This window comes from Odocoileus virginianus, chromosome 6, assembly GCF_023699985.2.
Source record: "Odocoileus virginianus isolate 20LAN1187 ecotype Illinois chromosome 6, Ovbor_1.2, whole genome shotgun sequence".
Classification (NCBI taxonomy): Eukaryota; Metazoa; Chordata; class Mammalia; order Artiodactyla; family Cervidae; genus Odocoileus; species Odocoileus virginianus.
The window spans coordinates 10,119,937-10,145,472 of record NC_069679.1 but is presented as its reverse complement, the minus strand read 5'-3'; the positions used below and the strand labels follow the sequence as shown (position 1 = coordinate 10,145,472).

The following is a 25,536-nucleotide window of genomic DNA, read 5'->3' as shown; positions in this document are numbered from 1 at the left end:
CTGGGAATACACATTATTGTTCTGACTACAACACAAACAAACAAGACTCATAATTCTGGGATCTAAAACGTATCCCAAGAATGGTTATGGCTGCAGATGGCTGACTGGGGAATTCTGAGCGAGGTGCATAATTGCAGTACTGTTGCATCTGTTTGGACGGCTGCTGCACCACTGTGCTCCAATGCGTGCTCCTGGCTGTCCGTGGGAAGGAGATCTGCAAGGTGGGAGCCCTGGCGGGGGCGTGGGGATGAGCAGTGATGGCCGGGGCGCTTCCAGAAAGTGAAGGGAAAGTGAAGTCAGTCAGTCGCAAGGAATAAACCCCAATTGTGGAGTGACCTTAAAGACTTCTGTGACCTTATGCACTCTGGTGGTGAGAGCACCAAGGATCTCTGTTCCCGGGAATTACTATTTCCCACAGCCCAGTCATCTCAAGGGACAACTAATTTCTCTCCTCCCTCAGAAGCAGAGTAGTAAAGTTTTACTCCAAGCGCCACCGTTAATGTAACTGCGCCTTTCCCTGGGTCTTCATGACTTCCCTCCAGCCTCACCTGGCATTCTCTCCATTGTGTCCCCATTCAAATTCCAGAGGGGAAAGTCCGAGTGACACCCCCCTCCCACGTCCTGATTTTACCCCTGGTCTGTGCATTGACTGCTCCTCGGTCAGGAGTCCCCCAGCCCCTTCCTCCGGCCCCCACCAAGGTTCAGTTAGGGACAGGCCTTTGCTTAAGCCACAGCCTGGTCTCTGCGTCCCTCAGGAGGGCGACAGGTGGGGCAGAGTGCCCGCGGTGAGGGGCAGTCCGCAGTTGACATGTCTGGTCTAATAAGCATTGCTGGGGGGTGGTGCCCCAACGAGAGGGGATGAAGGGTGGGAGGGCCACGAGTGGAGGATGAAGGTTCTGGTGTGAGCACGGCGTTGGTCTTTCTCCAGCTCCCTGCTGTCTGCTGGCCCTCCCAGGCAAACGCTCTTCACTGTTCTCTAGAGAGGAGGCGGTTGGTGACTCTGCTTCTGGAACCCTGCCTGCGTGTCTCCATCTGAAATTTTGACTGGTGTTTCTAGGGGTGGAGCTGGGGGCTGGGCTGAGTGGCCTGAGGACTAGGGCACCTCAGCTCTCTCCAATGACAAGGGGAGTAAGCGGGCTTTGGTGGGGGAGTTTCCAGCTGCACATGGGAAGGCATGAGTATGTCAGGTGGGCCCTGATAGCAGCCACTCGGAGCGACAGGGGCTCATTACCATCCATGAAAGGCTCTGCTTAGGGCTCAGCCTGTTTCTTCACTCCCTCCTTCTCCATAAAACATACTCACATTGTATAATTGCACCTTCCATTTCACCTAAAAAAAAGACGAAAATATCCAGAAATATTTCCACTTTAATTGTCACAGGGATAGCATGGCCTGCTGGTTTTCCTGTCTGCTTGATAATTAGGCTGCAGTCTTCTCCCAGCTCTTCACCAGCACCTGGGGCGTGTGGAGCTGGGCGGGTTGCGGAGGGTGGGGTGGAGGGGGAGGCAATTACAATGATGCTGTCTCACCTGCCGCCTCACAAGGGGTGTGTGATTACCTGTGCCCCAATTTTGAGAAGGGGGTCTGCAGCTGAGGTTGACCTTGGTTTGATCTGTCTCCTGGGCAGGGGCTATTCCTTTGATCTCAGAGTGGGGGAGACCCCCATGTGATACAGCAGATAGGGGCCCAGGGTACCTGCACCCTACCATCACGGATAAGGCTGTTGGCTGGGAAGTGGCCAGGAAGCAGCTGGAGGCAGAGGAGGAAGTGCCCTCCCCCCCACCGCCCCCCATACAGAGATCTGTGATTGGGGTCATCCTCAGCTGCCTGAGAAGGGCTGCCCCTGTCTGCTTTCCATACAGAGTTTCAGACTGCGATTCTAGCCTCCTTTCCCTTCTCAGTCATTGGTCCTCTTCCTGGAAACAAGACGTCAATGTCATTCATCTCTCAGACGTGAGCTTAGGTGTGGGGAACAGAGGGACAGGCACTATGCTGTCCTCCCAAGCTCACTGTCTCATGGAAAAGGGGGCCATGCCAACTAGCAAATGCCACATGTGTGGTGGGGCCAGGAAGGAGTTGGGTGCTTCAGAAACTGGGAAGGGGCATCATTTCAGTCTCAGTGGTGGGGGTCATGGAAGGTTCCACTCAGTGCATCTTGTGTGTGGTGAAAGCTAAGGTGTAGACCAGGGCCTTTGAAACCACTGGGCACTGGAGATCCAATGCCACCTTTGCCTGCTTGTCGGAAGCCTGCAGAAGCACTGAGACCCAGGGAGCCAATCACCATGGGCTCCAAAGGAAAAGAAAAATGCAAAATCAGAAGGAGTAAATGGCCCATTAAATGTCTACAAAACGCGCTATGATGTCACTCAGTCGACTGCATCTCCACTCACCTCTTCCACACTTAAATATAACATATAGTTAATGTGGCATGTGGGTAAATTAAATGGGCTTGATATGATTAGGGGTGAGTGCTGCAAGAGTGCCTGAGGCGGAAGGAAATTCTAAGCCAGTTGTGTTGGGAGTAGCACGGAGCGGGCTGAGGACTGCAGATAAAGGTGCAACGTGGACACCGTGATGTGATGGGGAGTAGCTCGCCCTGTCGGGTCAGCAGGCCCTGGGGGAACTGTGTGTTTATCCGGTGTGTGTGGGGGGTGGGGAGCGATTGCGCAGACAGGGGCCCAAGAAGTGGGGAAGATCTGGAAGGGTCCTGCCTATAGCTTCCCAGCTTCCCGAGCACCGATGCTTCTGACCGCCCTGAATCTTCGCATCCTCCACATTCCGGGGCCTAGTGCACGCCGCTCTCCAGCCACAGCCGGCGCCACTGAAGATAAACACGCATCCCACAATTCACCGTGGTTTGTCTTCCCCTCCAACTCCAGATGGCCTATCTGGGGACAGCCGAGGCCCCTGGGTGCGGGCCGTTGCCGTTTTTGATGAGCTGTGCACATATGGATACCCAAACATCTGGAGCGGCCATGTGCTGCTCTGGGCAGGCCAGCCCTGGTGAGCCAATCAGGGACCCCCGGGCTCCGGGGGGGTGCGCGCGGCCCCGCCAAGTGAGCACGGATAAATTATTCATGACCGAGTTATTTGTGGTGCAAGGGGTCCATCAGCTACTTTGATTAAAAATCCAGTGAGTAATGAATATGCAAACGCCAGCGACTGCTCCGAGCAACAGATTTGTCAAATTGTCTATACTTCACCGAGATAAAGGAAAATCTCCTGGGGTCCCGAAATTGAAAAACCGCACCGTCAAATCACAGCATTATCTTAATTATCAAATCTCCTTGGCCGTGCAAATACCCCGCGTGAAGCTGAGCAGGGCGTTGGAAAAAAAAAAAAAATCAAGAGAAAGAGATATATTTGTCTCCGAAACAGGGGCCTGGCTAGTGAGAAACAGGCTGGTGGAGGAGAAGCGATTTCAATTCACATGGTGACTCCACAGCCATTTAATTATTTTAATTAGGCTTAATTAGTGGTAAATTTACAATGATATGCTTGATACCTGGCATTAAATCTTTCATGCATAAATGTTTTGTTAAAATGAGAAAAAGGCAAGTGGCATTTCGCCAGCAATTACTGCTGAATGTTCTAATGAAGGATTAGGCTCAGCGGTGATTCATGAAGACAGGCGGGCACCAGACTTGTTTACGAGGCATCAGCTCCATAACTCACTCGGCTCCCACCCGAATCGTCGCTGTCCTTGTCAGTTTCAGGGAGCACCTGCTTGGGGTGAGGGCCTGGGTGGTGGGGGCAGGGGCTGGGTGCTCAGCTCAGAGCCCCAGGCCCTGTGTGTGTGTGTGTGTGTGTGTGTGTGTGTGTGTGTGTGTGTGTGTGTGTTAGACCCTCCAACTCCCCCCACCCCAGAGGGACTTCATCTGTGGTGTATCAAAAGCCACAGTGAGGAGTTATGGAATGGGATCATGTGTTACAGAACAGGGTGATTGTCTGTCCGTGGCCCTGGCTAAGTTTGTGAGAGCCTGGAATTGCCCTGCACACTCTCTGGGCCTGGAGCAGAGCCGGCCTGCAGGACAAGTTGGCTGGAAGGATGGGGCCCTTCCTAAGTTGTAGCTGAGCTGTGCTATAGCCCAGCTGAGGAGTAACTAGTTGTGGAAACTACTGCTTGTTTACTAAAGAGGCATGCCATACTAAAGCGTGACGTACTCTGGGCTGCAACAGGTGGCAGTTCCTGCGGGGCAAGTCTGGGGATCCTGACATGATGCCTCCCACCCTTGTCCTATACCTGGGTGCAGGGTCCTCCTGTGACTCAGTTACCAGGGAACGAGGACTTGTTCCCTGCACTCAGAGACCAGCTTCAGCTGTCCCCTCCCCGCAAGGAAGAAACACAGCAGCTCACACCTGGACCAACAGGAATGGAGAAGAAAATGAAGCAAACTACACACCTGGCCATAGAAACCTGTAGAATCCTAGTGTCTGGTGGCTCTGTCCCCGGCTACGGGCTGCTTGGGTCCTGGCCACGGCCTAGTTGGGTCCTGGCCAGAGCTCAGAAGTCCCCAGAGTGACCCCAGGGGCTGTTCGCAGGTCCTCACTTCACTTTCCCACTTGAGGCTCCCCCAGCAGCAGCTCCTGCTGCTCCCACTAGAGAAGGAGGCTGTGCTTAGCATGTCAGTGAGGGTGGCTGGGGGGACCTGGCCTCCTGCCTCCCTCCTTTCAGTCCAGCACTTGATCCCCGGTCACCTTCCCTCCCCAGGCTCCTCCACATCCTGCTCCCTTCTCATTAGCTCAAGCTCCTCTTAATTCAGTGCTAATGCCTTTGGCTCCAACTTACCCACTTCCCTGGAGAGCCCTGATGCTGTGTTTCTTAAGCCCATCTTGAGTCTCTAGTCGATGAGCCTGTTTCTTGGTTTTAGTCCCTTAATGGGCTTTCAGAATTTTCTGTCTCAGCTTTTCTTTCCCTTCACAAGAAAAAGATGTGACTATTAATGAGGAGAACTTTTAAAAAATGTCTTGGTTGTTAAATCAGTTTTTTTTTTTACTCATTCAAAGGAGTGTTTTTGTAGCCGGGTGGGTGTTTCTGTCTTCAGCGTAGCCACTGCTTCTTTCCAGTAGAAGGGAAATCCCACGAGGCCAGGGACCTCGTCAGTCTTGTTTCCTATTTATCTCTAGTTTGTCATAGTGCTTGGTACACACATAGGGCAGGGGACCTCTGTTGGTTGGATCCTGCCCAGTATATCTAACCACTTCAAGGGAAGAGGTATTCAGAGCTTCATCTGTGAAAGTTAGAATCCATCTCCCATTGCATTGTTGGAATACGATACCTATTTGTTGAGTGGGAAAAACTTACATCCATACATTCTCCTTACCCAACAGGGCAGACTCCAAATAATGCCCCATATTTATCCTGTGGCCTTGTTCCCCTCTAAAACAATGGCATGTACCCCAAGATGTACCATGCTTCTCTTGGAGAAATAATGATTTGAGGGTCTGACCAGGCTGCATCATGGTTTGGTGCCAGGAGGTGGGAGCCCCAGACTAGAGGCCATAAGGAGAGAAGGGGACCTTTCAGATGAGGAAGAAGAGCTATGAGAGGGTCAGAGGAGGGGATCAGACCCCAGTGTGGAAATTTGGAGCTCCTGAGGAGTCATTTCATGGAGGAGCTTCACACACTCTACCCTTCTGGATAGGTCAGATAATGTGGGCCTGAGAACAGCTCCTCTCCAGGTGGAGGTGACAGGCCAAGTCTAACCACAGGAGAAGGCTCTACCACAAATAGTGTGGGGGCAAGATTCACAGATCACAGGGTGGGAGCTCCTGGAATCCAAGGAGGAAGGGTGATGGGAAGAAGGCAGGACTCAGACCACTTGCTGATTAATAAAACTGCGGTGATGGACAGTGCAATGATGGCAGAGTGAACACATGTTTACTGTCACTCTCTCTCCAATCCCTACTAAAATCACAGTGAAGGAATGGGAAAGAGGCAAAATTCCACTTTGGGGAAAGAGTCAGACGGGACGACATCAGGCAAGAGAGTCCGGTGAGATTTCTGAAGCTGGGTGGTAAAAGAGCTAGCAGTAGATAACTCATCAGATGGTAAGCCAGGGCGCGTATAAAGGTAGGCGAGTGGTGGGGAGCTGTGGAGATCGCATGAAGCAGATTGTTTCCCAGTGTAGCCCCCCAGAAAGACTCAGGAGCTGAAGGCACTGGGGACCTCTGAGGCTGAGGTGTGGGTGGGGCTGACAACAGCAAACTGGTAGGGATATGTGGTTCATGGTGTGCTGTATCACCCAGACCCTCCCTCAGAACTCATTTCCCCCGCTTCCAGGAGTGCTGTTGGTCGACAGCTCTGGCAGATGCTCCTCAACAGGAGTCACCCTCCACTAGGGAAACACCTTGCGTGTGTGCATGCTCAGTCATGTCTGATTCTTTGTGACACCATGAACTGTAGCCTTCCAGGCTCCTTTGTTCATGGGGTTTTTCAGAAAGAACACTGGAGTGGGTTGTCATTTCCTCTTCCCAACTCAGGGTTGAACCTGTGTCTCCTGCATCGGCAGGCAGATTCTTTACCACTGAGCCGCCTGGGAAGCCCAAGACAGTAGACTCTGAGATGGGATTGTGGAGCTGAGCTACCTTTCACAGGGTGGCTAGTGATGACACGTCCATCACTGGTGGAGTATAGGTATCTCCTGGTGTGCTCTCGTGATGCAGCTGTTACCACTTTCACAAATAGTGCACTGAAAGGGGATACCAGTGGAAGGCAGAACCCTGGTGGGAGCTGCATTCAAGACATTTGAGAAATTCTGGGGAGGTAGTGATTATGAAGACTATCAAGTTAAGTGTCTTTTGCTAAGGACAATCAGTGCTTTGGAGAAAGAAGTCAAAGCCCAAGGGTGGTTATTCCCCAACTAAAGACCAAGTCTGAAAGCCAGTGAGCCCAACTGGCAGCGTATAAAAGGAACTTTAACTGTTGCAACTGGAGGGCAGAAAAAGCTGAGGATCAGATGCTGGGCTTAATTATAAGGGTAGCAGAGCTCTAAAGAGATTGGATTCCCCACCTCAGGAAGTTGGTCATGCCAAGATCAGGGCCATGAATGGGAAGGAGTGGGATGCTGAGAACTGGGTGGGGCCATCTGGGTTGATGCACTCAGACATCTTGAATCTCCAGATCCTTCTAAACTTTGTATACCCTCTTTTTCCTCTGTTAAAATATTGTAATTCTCTCTTTCTTGAAAGTGATACAAAGGCCTGTCCCCTGTGAGGCAATGCATGCCTTTCTCAGCATTGAATTCCTTCTCCCTTCCTGATCACCTGATCAATCATGACACATCTGTTAGAGTGAGGGCATATTGGGGTGGCTAATAAAGTGGAGTCTTGACCCAGGTCAACTTGATCCAGCTCATAAGGTATCAGCTAGGTCCACAGACCTACCCATCATTCATTACCTAGACTTCAAATGAATGCTTGTAATGGACATACTTAGTAGTTGGCAGAACTACTCCTAGACATGTAGGGTGAGACTCATTGTAGAGAGGGCCCAGTGAAAGCCTCTGAAACTGTCTCCCCACCCAGAGCCAAAGCAGGAAATAAAAAGCAGTATCATACCCCAGTTTTGCCAAGAGAATGCACTGGTCATAGCAAACACCCTCTTCCAACAATACAAGAGAAGACTCTACACACGGACATCACTGGATGGTCAATACGGAAATCAGGTTGATTCTATTCTTTGCAGCCAAAGATGGAGAAGCTCTATACAGTCAGCAAAAACAAGACCAGGAGCTGACTGTGGCTCAGATCATGAATTCCTTATTGCCAAATTCAGACTTAAATTGAAGAAAGTAGGGAAAACCACTAGACTATTCAGGTATGACCTAAATCAACTCCCTTATGATTATACAGTGGAAGTGACAAATAGATTCAAGAGGTTAGATCTGATAGACAGAATGCCTGAAGAACTATGGACGGAGGTTCCTGACTTTGTACAGGAGGCAGTGATCAAGACCATCCCCAAGAAAAAGAAATACAAAAAGGCAAAATGGTTATCTGAAGAGGTCTTACAAATAGCTGAGAAAAGAAGAGAAGCAAAAGGCAAAGGAGAAAAGGGAAGATATACCCATCTGAATGCAGAGTTCCAAAGAGAGATAAGTTCCAAGGAGTGATAAGAAAGCCTTCCTCAGTGATCAATGCAAAGAAATAGAGGAAAACAATAGAATTGGAAAGACTAGAGATCTCTTCAAGAAACTTAGAGATACCAAGGGAACATTTCATGCAAAGATAGGCTCAATAAAGGACAAAAATGATATGGACCTAACAGAAGCAGAAGATATTAAGAAGAGGTGGCAAGAATACAAAGAAGAACTATACAAAAAAGATCTTCATGACCCAGATAACCACGATGGTGTGATCACTCACCTAGAGCCAGACATCCTGGAATGTGAAGTCAAGTGGGCCTTAGGAAGCATCACTAAGAACAAAGCTAGGGGAGGTGATGAAATTCCAGTTGAGCTATTTCAAATCCTGAAAGATGATGCTGTGAAAGTGCTGCACTCAATATGCCAGCAAATTTGGAAAACTCAGCAGTGGCCACAGGACTGGAAAAGGTCAATGTTCATTCCATTCCCGAAGAATGTTCAAACTACCACCAATTGCACTCATTTCACAAGCTAGCGAAGTAATGCTCAGAATTCTCCAAGCCAGGCTTCAACAGTACATGAATGGTTAGCTTCCAGATGTTCAAGCTGGATTTAGAAAAGGCAAAAGAACCAGAGGTCAAATTGCCAACCTTCAGTGGATCATAGGAAAAGCAAGGGAATTCCAGAAAAACATCTATTTCTGCTTTATTGATTGTGCCAAAGCCTTTGACTATGTAGATCACAACAAACTGTGGAAAATTCTTCAAGAGATGGGAATGCTAGACCACCTTACCTGCCTCCTGAGAAATCTGTATGCAGGTCAAGAAGCAACAGTTAGCACTGAACATGAAACAACGGACTGGTTATAAATTGGGAAAGGAGTACATCAAGGCTGTATATTGCCACCCTGCTTATTTAACTTATATTCAGAGTACTTCATGTGAAATGCCAGGATGGATGAAGCACAAGCTGGAATCAAGATTGCTGGGAGAAATATCAATAATCTCAGATACACAGATGATACCACCTTTATGGCAGAAAGTGAAGAGGAACTAAAGGGCCTCTTGATGAAAGTGAAAGAAGAGAGTGAAAAGGCTGGCTTAAAACTCAACATTCAAAAAACTAAGATCATGGCATCTGGTCCCATCACTTCATAGCAAATAGATGGGGAAACAGTGGAAACAGTGAGAAACTTTATTTTGGGGGGCTCCAAAATCACTGCAAACAGTGGTTGCAGCCATGAAATTAAAAGATGCTTGCTCCTTGGAAGAAAAGCATGACCAACCTAGACAGCATATTAAAAAGTAGAGACATTACTTTGCTAATGAAGGTCCATCTAGTCAAAGCTATGGTTTTTCCAGTAGTCATGTACAGATGTGAGAGTTAGACTATAAAGAAAGTTGAGCACTGAAGAATTGATGCTTTTGAACTGTGGTGTAGGAGAAGGCTCTTAGAGTCCCTTGGACTGCAAGGAGAGCCAACCAGTCAGTCCTAAAGGAAATAAGTCCTGAATATTCACTGGAAGGACTGATGCTGAAACTCCAATACTTTGGCCACCTGATGAGAACTGACTTACTGGAAAGGACCCTGATGCTGGGAAAGATTGAAGACAGGAGAAGGGGACAACAGAGGATGAGATGGTTGGATGGCATCACTAACTAAATGGACATGAGTTTGAGCAAGCTCTGGGAGTTGGTGATGGGCAGGGAAGCCTGGCATGCTACAGTCCATGGGTTCACATAGTGCTGGACACGACTGAGTGACCGAACTGATCCATCCCAGGAGGAATGGAAGAGACTCATCTAGGTCTTTAGACCTGGAGGATTTGGGGGTAGGGAAGGTGGGCAGTGGTCTGCATCATTTCCCTTTATATTCAATAGTCTGACCCTCCTGTATAAACCACACAGGAGGATGACAGTGGGCTGTATGCGGACTCCAATAGGTAGTGACCCTAACTGCAGCTGCAATGCCAGATGTGACTTTTGTTAGAGTAGGTTCACACAGCCTCAGGTACATAGTATACAGCCATTGATTTGGTGAATGCCTTCTTTTCCAGCTGGATCAGGAATGAGGATCAGAAACGGTTTGCATTCACTTGGAATGGATAACAGTGTGGTGGTGCTGGTTTAGCCACTGAGTTGTGTCTGACTCTTGGGACCTCACAGGCTCCTCTGTCCATGGTATTTCCCAGGCAAGAATCCTGGAGTGGGCTGCCATTTCCTTCTACAGGGAATCTTCCTGGCCCAGGGATCGAACCTGTGTCTCCTGCATTGCAGGTGGTCTTCTGCATTGTAGACAGATTGTTTACTGAGGCACCAGGGAAGCCTGGATAACAGTGTACATTTATGGTTTTATCCCAGAGCTGTAATAACTTTCCACCCTCTGTCATAATTTAGTCCAAAGGGACCCGAACCATCTGGACATTCTTCTGAATATCACCTTGGCTCATCCTACAGATGATATGGTGCCAATGAGACTGACTGAGCAAGAACTTTGGGGGCTTGGGTTGCATATGTGCTTCCGAGGTTGGGAGATAAAACTTACAAAGCTTCAGGGCCTTGCCATGGCAGCATCTGTTCAGTGGTCTGGAACATCCTGGGAGGTGCTCTCCAGATGTTAGTCATCCTGTGTCTCTCATCACTAAGAAAGAAGTATGACACCTGTGAGGCCTGTTTGGGTTCTGGAGTCAGCATATTATATACTTGAGAATACTGCTTAAACTCATCTGACATATGACGTGAGAGGTTGGTGTCTTTGAGTGGAATCCAGGAGAGGGTTCTGCAGCAGGGACAGGCTACGGTGTCAGTGGCCCTGCGATCTGAGCCACACCACCCAGAAGTCCCTATGATACTAGAGGTATCGGTGCTGGAGCAAGATGTCATGTGGAATTTATGGAAAGCACCAACAAGGGAATCACACAGTACACATCAGAAAGTACACATCTTTGTTCTAGAACAAAGCCATCCTGACTGCAGTGGAGAAAACCTCAGCTCCTGGTGTGCTACTAGGCCCTGAAAGAGAGAAAGCACCTAACCCATAAGACAGCGAGCATCCATGTAACCAGCCTTTGACGGCTGAGTTTTGCCAGACCTGTGCCTCACAATATCAGGTGGGTCCGGCAACAATCCCCCATCAGAAGGAAATGGTACTTCTGGGATCAGATAGGGACAGGTCAGAGGGAGCAAGATGTCTGAGCAAGTGGTTTGGACCCTGCGTCCTGCCTCACTGTAGCACTGGCCCCTTTTACTGTGCTGGCACTTGTGACCAGCACTTAGGATTAGCTGATGGAGAAGGACTAAGCCCCAGTTTGGTTCATGGATGGATTGACTTGGAATAGGGATGCAGGCTGGAAATGGACAGTGGAATTGCAGCCCCATTGCCATTTGGCCATATCAGTCCTCCGCTGAGCAGAGTTTCAGGCTGGGCAGCTGGCCATCCACTTTGTGTGGAGAGAGAAGGGACCTGAAGCAAAAACAGGTAAGGACTCATCCATGAGCAGTGGCTTTTTACCTTTTTATACCGTAACAGCTGACTCATTGGAAAAGATCTTGATGCTGGGAAGGACTGAAGGCAAAAGGAGAAGAGGGCTGCAGAGAATGAGATGGCTGGATGGCATCACCAACGCAGCGGAAATGAACGTGGGCAAACTCTGGGAGATAGTGAGCGACAGGGAGGGCTGGTGTGCTGCAGTCCGCAATGAGCAATGGCGATATGCCTGTTAGGTGAAATTGATGCTTCTGAGGACCCAGAAATGGTGGGAGCAGGGGACCTGCAGGTCGTGATGCCTCTTGACCCCCATGGGGAGTTTGTGCTTGTTTTACCTACAACTTTAGGCTTAGTGGGTCTCAAAGTCCTGACTTCCTGGGGGAGCCTGTTTCTTCTAGAGACATAGTGAGAATTCCATTAAACTTTCATCAATTACTGCTGACTGATTACTTAGCTCTTTGTGCCAAGAGACCAGCAGACAGAGAAAAGGGACCCCACCCTGGCAGGAGGAGCTGACTCTGATCATCAAGACAAGGTGGGGCTCCTCTTATAAAACGGCTTGGGTGGGGTCTGTGGGTGGCACTCAGGCAATGCTCTGGGGAGTCTCTTGGCCCTCTGTTGCTCAATGTCTGCAGATAACAGACAAGAGCAATGTCCACAGCTTGAGAACTCTGGCTCTTCAGAGATAATGATCTGGGTCACTTCCCTAAGTTACCCATTTGGTCCAGCATAAAAGATAGATCTGGAATGGGGAGTGGAAAAAAAAAAGATGAGGAGTATCCTCACAGCCTGATACCAGCTCCAGTGGTTGTTGGTTTTGGGGTGGGAGCATCCCTTTCTCCTCTGTATCTCCCCAGGGAAAAGGACCAACCGGAATTCTAGATGTTATTCTCTGGTGGCTCAGACAGTAAAGAATGTGCCTGCAATGCAGGAGACCTGGGTTTGATCCCTGGGTTGGGAAAAATCCCCTGGAGAAGGGAATGGCAACCCACTCCAGTATTCTTGCCTGGAGAATCCCATGGACAGAGGAACCTGGCAGGTTACGGTCCATGGGTTGCAGAGTCGGACACGACTGAGTGACTGACACCCTGAGGAGGCAGGCCGCTGTCCTGGTCGCGGTGATGAGCTGCCCAGTGTCCCTTGGGCTCCAAACACTCATTTCTCCAGTGTGCTGGGGGTATTAGTGCCTCTCAGTTCCGGTCTCTCTCCAGCAAACTGCTCCTAGGTAAAAAAAATCCTCTTGCCCCCTCTCTGGAGGAGCCCATTCCCAATGACTGGTCAGTGAGGGAGTAGAAAGGCCCTGCCCTCTCGCCTCAGAGCCAGCCAGCTCTGCTGAACCACTTCCGCTGTGGGGCTCCCTGGCATCGGCTGAGTTTTTCTGCTCCCTCTGTCTAACCTTCTCTCACATCCCCATCATCACACATCCTGCAGGCATGCCCCAGTACACTTGCTGCAGGCAAAACTCAGAGTCTGTTTTCTAGGAACAGGAAAATTTGACCATGATTTCCTCCCCTCTTAGTGCCACCAAGCTACTATTTCTCTCCCTGCCAGCAGAAAAGAGCTTCGCTCTTGGAGAGGCTAACCAGGAGAGCCCCAGTCTAGGAAAGCAGGTGCCACTGAAAGTGAGGTTGGGTGTCTGTCTGGAGAGTTAAGCGGAGAGACTTTGTACTACTTGGCCTTCAGAGTGCTGGAAGCCAAGCTTAGAGTTGCCTTCTTCCTTTTCCTTCCCCCTTTTCCTTCCCCAGTGACCGCAGATTGAATGATTTTTCTGGGGAAACCAGCAGGCCCAAGAGATAATTCTGACAGATACTGGCAGATGGGAGGACCACGGGGAAGTGGCTGGTCGCTACCTCATCAGCCGACAGTGAAACCACCCACCCAGGCACGGAGAGTGTCTGATGCCTTTTTAGCATCTTATGCATAAATGTGTATGTCAGAAACAAGGATGATCAGATGTTTGAAGATACTCTTTAACTTGAAAGACAGATGTCAACATGGAACCAACAAAAAAGGAACTCTGGAGAAATAGAAACAATGTGGGAAGAAAATGAAAGCTTCAAATGAAAAAGTAAAATCTCAGGGATCTAAGTAAAGACATATTGTCTATGCAACAAAACCAAGATGCTATTCCAAAGGAGCAGTCAGAAAGACTTTGGAAATTAAAACTATCATAGCAGAAATAAAAATTGTGATGTAAAGATACTGTGCTGTGCAGAGGAAGTAAAGTGTGTGTGGGGGTATGTGTGAGTGTGACCGTGTGGATTTGCGTGTGTGTGTGGGTGTGTACATGAATGGGGCATAAAAAACAAACCCTCATCTTTCATAGAAGGAAGATTTTAGACTACAGCTATCTCTTAATATCCATGGAAGATTGGTTTCAGGACAGTGCCCCTCCTCCCAACCCCCATGGACAGCAAAATCCAAGAAAGTGTAAATCCCTTATACATAAGAGCATGGTATTTGCATATGATCTGTGTACATCCTCCCATATACTTTAAATCATCTCAAGATTACTATGATACCTAATACAATGTAAATGCTATGTAAATAGTTGTAAATACAATGTAAATGCTATGTAAATAGTTGCCACTGCGGCAAATTTAGATTTTACTTTTTGGAACTTTCTGGAATATTTTTTATCACAGTTGGTTGAATCCACAGAAGCAGTACCCATAGATACAGAGGGCTCACTATATATCTAAATGTTTTAAAATCAAGAACTGAAAGTTTAAACATTTTACTTAGAAATATGATGATAAATATAAGAAATAGCCAAAAAATAGCAAGTGCTTGCCACTAAGTTTTGGGAAATCAGGGCTGGTAGAATTTTGGACAGAGGACTGCTATTTTTCAATAAAAGCCTCATGAAATCATTTGATCACTTAAATTAATACTTATATATTACCTTGTTAAAAATGCAAATCGACTTTAAAAAATTAATCCTGATGAGATTTGAAATCTGAAAAACTTGGGCTGAAGTCTCACCTCTGCCATCCACTCCCTGGGGAACCATGGGTAAGTGCCTCGGTTTCCCCATTTATAAAATAAAAATCAGACCACTTGCTTTCTCAGACTGTGTTGAGAATTCCTCCAGACAATAAATATGAAAGCAAGTTTTCACCTGGAAAATTCTGTGCAAGTGAAGCTAACATGCTGCTAAACATTTTAAGCACCACTGATTCGGCCAGTGAAATAGGCTGAAGTGGCTGTGCTTTTTGGATGACAGTGTTCGAAAAGGCAAATCCCTTTTGGTTGTAAAGGCTTTAAATGTCTTACTCTGAGACAGATTGTCTCAACAGAAATACTAACATATCTGGATGATTTGCAAACCAATCACCAGCTAAATTTGCTGCCTCCTAAAATAGTGTTGAGATATCTCTAGGACAGGCCCAGCCCCAAACACATTTATGCAGGCAATCAAGACTGCCTTTGACGCTCAGACTCCCTGCTGTCCTGCGGGGTCTCTAGCCTCCATCCCAGACACTCAGGACCCTTGTTCCCTCCTCCCATTCCTCAACCCTCCCTCTCCAAACAATACCCACTCTCTGGGAAGGAAATGAGAACCTAACCACACCGCAAGGATATAATTGGCCCACAGTAGCTTATATCAAGCTAGCCCTTTCCCAGGGCAATGTGTGTGTAGACACAGAATAAAGCATTAGACTAAAGAAATAAATCTCTAAAGTGAATTACACAGAAACTAGACATTAAAGAAGTGTATTTGGGTAAGTGATGACATTCTGAGCGTGCATGTGTGTGTGCACACATGTGAGTGTGCGCCCAGTTGTGTCTGACTCTTTGTGACCCCATGGATTGTATCCGCCAGGCTCCTCTGTTTACGGAATTTTCTAGGCAAGGATACTGGAGTGGGTTGCCATTTCCTCCTCCAGGGGATCTTCCTGACCCAGGGATTGAGCCCACGTTTCTATCGTCTCCCGCACTGGCAGATGGATTCTTTACCAACTGCACCATCTAGGAAGCCCGATGGCATTCTCTGCTGATTTTTACTCCTTGGTCCAGCTTCCACTCCCTGAAACCAAATGACAAGTTGACCCTCCTCTTCGAAGATGGCCCTTTGTTTGCGTGAAGAGATTGTTTTGTTTGGCATTGTCCAAAGTGTGTCCCATCGAACACTGGTTCCAAGGGATGCTGCTAAGAGATATGTGATGAAATGGTTGGGTGGTCAAACAGGTTTGGAGAATGCTGAGCTACTTGAACTTGCCCAGGTTTCTTTACTGTGGGACTTTGGGGGGCTTTAATAAACTAATGCACCAAATCGTGCTCTGAGAATAGGATTTAGCTAATGCTGTGTTTTTCGAAGTTGTGTGACCTTAGCATGCTCCTTTAGTGGGTGTCTTACGGGATTAGTGTTGGAGAATTACTGGACCTGCAGAACGAGCTCTGTGTTGGGAGTTGCTGGTGTGCGGGATCTGGCTTCCACCGACTCACACCAGCTGAATGTGCACATCTCTCCCAGCTCTGCACTCACTGTTGGCATACAGGGAGCTTGAAATTGGCCACAGTGGGAGCGTTTACGCCACAGAAACTGGCAAACACTATAGATCAGGGCTCTGTATTCCCGGAGAGCTGATTGTTAAACATTTACTGGCATACCACTCAATCAGAGGCCTCGGGTTAAAGCCACCAGATAGTTGAACTGGGACAAGTCATGTTGCCTCTAGGGTGTCTGCCCTCAACCATCTGAATTTGTGAACTCAGCATCCTATCCTGCTCGGAGGCCCTGCAGCTCCTCTCAGAATGTCCTAGCTTCAGCATCCGCAGTTCATTCTCAGTACATCCTGATTTTCCAATCTCTCACCACCTTGACTGGCTGTTCCAGACCAAATGAACTCTAGGTGGTCAGTTTCCAAATGGAAGCTTCTGGAAGGAGGCACCATACTCCACACGTGCCCTGGACAGTGCCCAGAGGCATCTGAAGGGAGAAGACTACTGCACAAGGAAGTCCAACATCTTCAGAGTGGCGCATTCCTGTCTCTCACACTGACACCAGGCATCATTAAAGAGTGATATGTTCAGGTTCTGAAGTGCAGTGTGAGCCCCGTCTACCTTATGACCTTAAGTAATTAGATTTTCTGTTCCTCCCTCAGCTTCCTTAGCTACAATCTTGGAAAACAATAGTACTTAGCTATCTGTTCGGGCTTCCCTGATGGCTCAATGGGCAAAGAATCCCCCTGCCAATGCAGGTGACATAGAAGATGGGGTTCGATCCTTGGGTTGGGAAAATCCCATGGAGTAGGAAAGTGGCAACACATTCCAGTATTGTTGCCTGAAAAATCCCATGAATAGAGATGGAGCCTGGCAGGTGATAGCCCAGAGGGTCACAAAGAGTTGGACATGACTGAGCATGCACGCACAGCTTATCTGCTCATTGTCAAGATTAAATGACAGGACAGATGTGAGGTACTTAGGATACAGCTTTCATAACTCATTGTTGTCATTAATCAATGACGACAACCTTTCCTGCTGCTGTAGGTGCCCCTGGTGCCCTGCCCAGATCCGCATGCTCCCAACCCTGGGCTGTTGTGAGACTTCAGTGATGATAGCTCAGAGCTAGCTGCATGCTTCTCTGGAGCATCTTGCTCAGCAGACAGGAGACCCCTCTCCAGGAGATACCTGGGAGGCCACAGTCTCCTCCCACATACGCTCAGGGCCAGCCCACAGCCAGTGACTAAAGGACACAGGGGTGTGAAAGCTTTGCCTTCCTCAGGGACAGCTCTGTGGTCCCATTCATTTCCTATAGATCAGGCTTCAACTGAAACCACCTCTTCATGTAGTTGCTTCTCCTGCATCCTTCACTTTTTTTCATAGGGTTTTCTGGAGACCACTCCCTTCACAAGTGAAGTGTGTGGGAATACCTGCCTCAGGCTCTGCTTCTAGGAATCAGACCTGAGATACCCACAGAGCCTGGATACAGGCTTATCACAGAACCTCGTGTAGCCCATGATCGGAGTTGGCCTGAGGAGGAAAACTTAAGGGCCGCTCCTGCTCCAGGTCCTGCCCTCTTCCTGGCTTGGCTGGAAGGCTAAGTGGGGCCATCATAGGTCTATACCTGTGCTGATGGCCTGAATGAAGCACCAAGGTGAAACTGGTGAGCAAGTACAGAACCAGAGAGAGGTGAAGCCAGACAGATAAAGCAGGACTGAGGAACACGGGGCCTTATCTGCTACGCCAAGGTGTTTAGCCTTGATTATAAATGTCTGAGACTGGAGGTAGGTGACCCGCAATCCATTGCCAGTTCTCCCCCTTAGTAACCATGTGAACTGAAGAGATGATTATAGATCTTACGTTAAAGGGTAAGGATGACATGGGATAACACTTTGTGCATTTTAAGTTGGCTGTGGTTGACACTGGTTATTTTTGTTTGTTGAGCACCTGTTTTCCTCTTTTTGAACTTGGCATTCATGTGGTTCTAGTGGGCCTTATGCCAGCCTCTTCTTTGAAGGGCAACTGAGTCATTATGATTGGTTCACAGATAGGCATGTGACCAAGTCAGGCCAATGATAGTTATTCCTATTTCAGGAGTGATCCACTCTGTCCTCTAGTCTCTCTGTCTTTAAGGCCCAGGTAAGCCTGGAATTGCTAGGGACTGTTAATGTCATCACACACAGCAGGCAATTCAGGCAATCAGGCTAACATAGAGAAAAGCAGAGTTCTCTATTCCTGGTAACATTTGCCTAAATAACCCAGAAACTCCCTCAGAAAATTCCTTAAAAAACTGCATATAAATTATAACAAATGTGCTATGAAGATGTATGTATAAGATATGTAGAAGACATCTAACTGAACTCACAAAATATGGGGAATCACAAAGAGTCCCAAATGAAGATAAGATAAAAATCAGCAAAAATTGATGTTGTAGCTGCCCTTGGACTTGTGGTTGGATTCTTGCATGGAGCAGGAAGTAAGGCTTTGAGACTGTGCTGAGTTTGAAATGAGAAGCCTTCATAAAGGTGGGATCTTTTAAGTATTGTGCTCGGAGCAAGAGGGTAAACTGGAAAAACATCTTACACAGGGAGACAACAGGAAAGCTGTGTATTAAAAGATTATTTTACATTATTTATTTATTTGTATGGAATGTGTGTCTTGGCCTGAGCTCTGGAGAGGGAAAGTCTCCCCTGATAATTTATAATACAAGCCTACATTTTATGAGGGTTTGAAGTATATCATGGTACTACCTGCATGGTCTGGGAATCCCCAAATCTATAAATTTTAACAAAAATTATGCTAGGATATATAGAGAACACCTTTGGCAACGTGCCATCAACCCAAAGTATTCTCCATAGATAAATCTCCATTGAAACTATCTTTAAAAAAAAAAAAGTACTCTTGTAGTCCTATATAACAAAACACACAGAGAATCCATATTGAATGAAACTTGGGAGACTAAACAAAGAGCAATATTAGACCTTGATATCCTCCACCCACAGAAATTCCAGGTGGCAGATCTACTCATCTATAAAAAAAATGTGTGCTTAAAGTGAACAAATACATAAAAGGAGGAGTTAATAACAGAAGAGAACACAAGAATATGAGGAAATAACTTTTATACTGTAAAAAGAACCTGATAGAATTATTAGAAATGAAAAAAAACATAGCCATTGAGATTTTAAAAAGCAAATTTGTTAAAAAGCAGATTAAACACAATTGGAGAGAGGATTAATGAATTTGAAAGTATATTTGAGGAAAATACTTAGCATGTGGAGTGTTAAAAAGATAGAAATTTATGAAAGAGTGGCTAAGATATATGGAGGATGGGATAAGAAGGACCCATGTACATCAAACGGGAGTTACAGAGAAGGAGGCAGAGGCAATATCAGACAATCTAATGGGAATCTTGGAAATCACAGACAATCCCAATCAATAATAAATAAATAAATAAAAATAAATCCATTCCTTGAATACTACACATTGTCCTGAAGCTATAAAGCACCAAAGATCAAAAAAAAAAAAAACACACCAAAAGGTCTTAAGAGAGATAGCAGAGAAAACATAAATTATTGTAAAGGCATGACAATTAGCAACTTTCAATAGCAAGTAGAGATAAGGAGGAAATGCAATGTCTTTAAAGAGTTGAGAAAAAAAGCCCTGCCAAATTAGAATTCTAATTAAGAACCAGGATAAAAAGTAAAGACAGTTCAGACAGAGACTAACAGGGTTCCCTATTAATAAGTGACGTGAAATGAAAGTTGCTTAGTCGTGTCCAACTCTTTGTGACTCAGTGGACTATACAGTCCACGGAATTGTCTAGGCCAGAATACTGGAGTGGGTAGCCTTTCCCTTCACCAGGGGATCTTCCCAACCCAGGGACTGAACCCAGGTCTCCCGCATTGCAGGCGGATTCTTTACCAGCTGAGCCACAAGGGAAGCCCTCCTATTAATAGAACCTCCTCAAAAGATGTACAACAAGATTATTTAAAGAAAAAGAAAATTCTCTCTGGAAGCAAAGACTGAGACGCAGGAAGAACTAGTAGGGAAAGAAAATGGTTAAAATGTGAATGAATCAAATAATGTATTTCCTTTCTAAAACATAGAGATACTATAAAATAATTATGAGTTATAAAACAATGTGAATCTAAAGTACTGGATAAGAATAACATGTAAGGTGGGAAGGGACTGAGAGTGATTAAAGTATTCTATGGTTTTATATTGTTGGGTGACTTGGATTTTTATTAACTTCAGACTTTATCAAGTCAATTATACACATTAAAAAATTAAGGAAGCCACTAAAACAATGTATTAGCCACAAACCAGTAAAAGGAAAAGAAGAAAATAGAGAAAAAAGAGATCACTCAATCAAAGAGGAGGAGGAAAAAGAAGCGTAGAAAAGGCAGAGTAAAAGGAAGCAAAAATGAAAATGCTATAAATGAATCCAAACAGACTAGTAATCACAATGTTTTTCAATGGATTTAAATTTCTGATTGAAATACAGAGAGTTTCAGATTGGATTTTTTAAAAATTTCATCTCTATATTATTTAAATGACATGCAAAAATCTTAAGGACACTGAAAAGTTGAAAGCAAAAGGATAGAAAAACCTGCTACAAAAGAAAACGGAGTTGAGAGATAGAGAAAAGAAACATTCCTGATGGCATCAGCTAAAACTTAAAAACCCAGGCTTTATGCCTTGAATATCCAGTTACGTGAACCTGTAAGTATTGCATCCTCCCTGCGAGTTTATAAAGTTGTTTGAGCTGGATATTTTCACTTGCAGCCAGAAGATGACTGACCAGTGCAGGGGTGGATGGAGGTTATTCTAAGGACAAGTAAGAGTCATATTTTAGAATAATTAACCTAGTGGCGAGAAGAAGAGAGGTTTGAGGAGGGGAAAGTTTGGAAATGGGCAGTGGACAAGGAGCTGTCCTGATAGGGGTGAGGAGGGCTGGATTAAGGAAATGCCACTTGACTGAAAGATTTAACATATACACACAATGAAACTAGAGAAGAAAAGCGAAGTTTCCCAGAAACCTGAGTTGGAAGTCTCACATGTCTAAGCTTTAAAGTCTCTAATAGCCCCCGAGTGCACATTAGAGTTTGTAAGACATTAATTGTGGGACTTCTCTGTCCTGAAGGGAACCTTTTGAGAACACTTCCAGGTGCTCAGCCAAACTCGTAACAGTTAATTAAAAAATAAAACAAGAAAACATCAGCAACACTATTTCAGTCACACCTCTGATCAAAGTGATAACGTCTGAAAATCATTAACTCAGGAGCAAGGGCTCAATAATCATACATAAAGATATGCTTTGGGACTTCCCTGGTGGTCCAGTGTATAAGAATCTATCTGCCAACACGTGCACCCCAATGTTCATCGCAGCACTGTTTATAATAGCCAGGACATGGAAGCAACCCAGATGCCCATCAGCAGACGAATGGATGAGGAAGCTGTGGTACATATACACCATGGAATATTACTCAGCCATTAAAAAGAATTCATTTGAATCAGTTCTAATGAGATGGATGAAACTGGAGCCCATTATACAGAGTGAAGTAAGCCAGAAAGATAAAGACCATTACAGTATACTAACACATATATATGGACTTTAGAAAGATGGTAACGATAACCTTATATGCAAAACAGAAAAAGAGACTCAGATGTATAGAACAGACTTGTGGACTCTGGGAGAAGGCGAGGGTGGGATGTTTCAAGAGAACAGCATTGAAACATGTATATTATCTAGAGTGAAACAGATCACCAGCCCAGGTTGGGTACATGAGACAAGTGCTCGGGCCTGGTGCACTGGGAAGACCCAGAGGGATCGGGTGGAGAGGGAGATGGGAGGGGGGACCGGGATGGGGAATACATGTAAATCCATGGCTAATTCATTTCAATGTATAACAAAAACTACTGTAATGATGTAAAGTAATTAGCCTCCAACTAATAAAAAAAAAAAAAAAAGAATCTATCTGCCAATTTAGGGGACACAGATTCAGTCCCTGGTCCAGAAAGATACCACAGGCCATGGACCAAATAAGCTCATGCCCCACAACAGCTGAGCCTGAGAGCCGCAACTACGGAACCCGAATGCTGTTACTACTAAAGCCCGTGAGCCTAGAGACCTTTTCTGCACAAGAGAAGCCACTGCAGTGACGTCCACACATCACAAGGAAGACCCAGCGTAGTCAAAAATAAATAAATTTTTTAAAAGATGTGCTTTGCATCTCAGATGAGTTGATTTATATATTTCTAGGCAAAACCCCAGGAACATGGGTGTCTGTAAATGGGACGTGTAGGAGTATTGGTTATCTTCCTGAATTTTATTTTTCTTATAGGTTAAATAAGGCAGTTGCACCAGCTTACCAACATCCCTTCTCATTTTGAAATACTGTGAGTTTATTTATTTATCTTTTCTTTTTCTTGAGGGTGAGACACCTGAGCAGAGAATGTGTGTGGTTCTTTCTGTGTGATTGACCGCCTCATATGGGTCTGTGTTTCCCCCACGGCTCCGGACGCCTACCCACCTGCATCTGTGCACACAACCATTTGTTTGTTCCTCCTTCCCTCTTCTCCTCCTCCTCTCACTGCCCCCCTTTCCCTCTCCCCACAACTCTGGGAGACGCATCAACATTTCTCAGTTATGTGATGTTCTCAGCAGGAGGATGGAGCCAAATAATGGTGTTTCTAGTTATTACTCTGATGAATCACAGGGGAACAGCCTTCACCAAGGTAGAACGGCTTGCATAAAATATGTTCATTCAATTAAAAAAAAAAGAAATTGAAAAATAAGATACTGCCAACATGGGGCTCTGAGTTATGTAGGGTTTATGCAGCAATTCCATTTGCAATTCAAGCAAGAAACACAGCAGAGAGGCACCTGGGAGCAAGCTCCTTGGAATGGGGGAAGGGTTCCACTGCCAACAAAAAATCCTGTGCCTCAGACGAAGTTTCTGGAACAGAGAAGGGGGAGGTGTAGACAGACCTTGGCCTCCGCCAGCCTAGTTTGAACAAGAAATTCTATGTTAGAAATACTGCCGCCCGGACAGGGAACACTGGTTGACCTGTGACTTCTGCTGCCCAGATTACCATGTTTGATACCATGAGACTACCTGCCCCATTGCCTCAGCTGATTGGCTCAGGCATGGACAGCCGACTCAAAGACAGCAGACTGACCTAGGAGGTGGCCTGGCACAAAAAGTTGGGCTGAGCCAATAGCATTCTGTTTTTCTTTGACCCTGGAATTGCACTTGGACTGGGTACCAAGGAACATGGAGAGAAAGAAGCAGTTAACAATAAAAGCTGTGAAGGAGAGTTGGGCCATGGAGACTACATACAAACTGAAGTTAAGTGGGAACAGAGAATCAAAAAGACAGGGGATGGAAGTCAGGAGACAGCAAATGTAGTGTGTGAGAGGCAAGACCATGCAGCCCACAAGAGAGGTATTAAGAGGAGCTAGGTGCCGGGCATTGCTCTAGAAGCTAGAGAAGAGACAAAAGTCCTCTTCATGCAGCTCGTATTTTAGTGGGCTATCCCTGACGGGCTGCATTGTCACAGTTAGTTCCATCCCCTATCAAGTTCATCTTTCCCAAGCCCCAGACAGTTGTACTATGGGAATATCAGCCCCCACTACTGGACAGGAATTTGGTTGCAAGCAACAGAAATGAACTTCTATTAATTTAAGCAGAAGAGGTGTTTTAAGGCTCACGGAGCTCGGAAAGCTGTGATCATAACTTGAAGAAGGAGACTTGGGCATCAGAGCTCACTCTGTCCATCTCCCATCTCTGCTTGTTGTGCTAACTACTTTCTGCAGACAAAACATGTGTGGCAGGAAAGTGGCCACCATCAACGCACATTCCCACTCTCTCTGCCCAAGCTTCTCTGTAAAAGGACAGCAATCCCAGGGAAGATTCTGATTGGCTCAGCCTGGTCAGGTGTCCCCACAGATCCATTGCAGTTGCCAGGGAGCAAGGTAAGGTGGGCTTCCCTGGTGGCTCAGATGATAAAGCATCTATCTGCAATGCAGGAGACCCAGGTTTGATCCCTGGGTTGGGAAGATCCCCTGGAGAAGGCAATGGCAACCCACCCCAGTATTCTTGCCTGGAGAATCCCACGGACAGGAGCCTGGCAGGCTACAGTCCTTGGGGTCACAAAGAGTAGGACACGGCTGAGCTACTAACACACACAAGGTAAGGTGATTAGTTAGGCCTACATATATAGCCACCTGTGATCAGAGGTGTGACCATCTTTACGAGACAAAGTGAGGCAGAGGAAGAAACTTGAAGGAAGCAACAACAATGATTACCATAATCTAACAGAGGGTCGAAAAATAAAGCCCCAAATGGCTGAAGCTAGAGTGGCCCCAGGCCCCCTTGGCCTTCCCAGGTCTGGAGGAGCCCTTGGAGAAAGCATCTTGTACCTGGAACTTTGAGTCTGTTTACCAGTCACCTCTGAGAAGGTGGCTGCTGGAATACATTAGGATAACTCGATTGTAAGATTTTAATGACATAACACTGAGACCTCGGGAGGCCTGAGCCCTGCAGTCGATCAATTCACATACCTTTCACTCAGACCTAAGTGACTGAAAATCATTTTGCTCCCCAAGCTCTTAAAGGTCAGGAGTTGAATGCTTCAAGAAAATCTCTTTCTCTATCACAGGAAACCTCTTGCATTTAGCATCCTGTCGATCAGGAGTACCCCAGGAGGCCAAGGAAGAGGAGTGCAGAGAAAATGTGGCCTGTTTTCCTTTCTTCCCTGTTTTTTTTTCCCCCACTAGTCTGGTGTGTGTTTATGTGGCATGGGGATGCTGGCTGGGAAAAACCCAGATAAGCTGGGTTGTTAGAATTTACTTGTCTTCTCCCAAGTTGTTGTTTGTTGCCAAGTTTGGACTCAGAGCAAAAAGCTCTGTCCCTTCCAAAAAGGTCTGTCCTAGCTTGTGTCACAGTTTTTGGAGGGAGACTGGGACAAGCTGGGGTCACCATCGAGGTGGGTACTCCAACCCAGCCCCCCAACCCCTTTCAAGAAAATTCTGTCTTTCAAATCCACTCCTGTGGCTCAGGGCAGGTGTCCAGCATGAAAATGGAGCCCAGTGCCTCTGTGCCCCCGCTTGGCAGGGAATCTGAAGCTATGTGTCCCCCTCTGCTCACCAGCCTGCAGTTTAATGACATGCAAACAGGAGGGACACTGTCTGTCAAATGAGGCCTAATCCCTTTGTTCCTACCTGCCAGCCGGGCAGCCTTTTCTGCACCAGTTTTGGCCGCGAGGACAGCTGTGAGGTGCTGATGGGAGCGCTGGGCAACGGTGCCGGTTGCCTGGTAACCGCGGAGGCTCTCAGGGGCCTCAGGTGGTGGATGGGCCCCTCTGGCCTCACCATGAAAGTGGAGATTCTTCTCCCGCCCAGGGAGCTAAGAGCCTTCCAAAGACTTGGGGTTCTGTGACCTTGATCAAGGGCGTTCTCTGGGCTGCAGTTTCCTCACCTTTGAAACGAGGCAGGTGTTCTTCAAACAGTGTT

General features: G+C 46.7%; 1 long non-coding RNA gene across 2 annotated transcripts; it reads right to left on the bottom strand.

The window, feature by feature from the left end:
* Positions 1-25,329, bottom strand: LOC110129262 (uncharacterized). Of its 2 annotated transcripts, none has more exons than XR_002311431.2 (4): positions 25,246-25,329; positions 10,632-10,727; positions 4,790-4,916; positions 1-269 (listed from the first exon to the last, which is right to left on the bottom strand). It is a non-coding gene; the product is annotated as an uncharacterized lncRNA (long non-coding RNA). The 2 variants fall into 2 exon arrangements; XR_002311430.2 differs by lacking the exon at positions 1-269 and adding an exon at positions 4,410-4,599.
* Between the last annotated feature and the right edge of the window lie 207 nt (positions 25,330-25,536).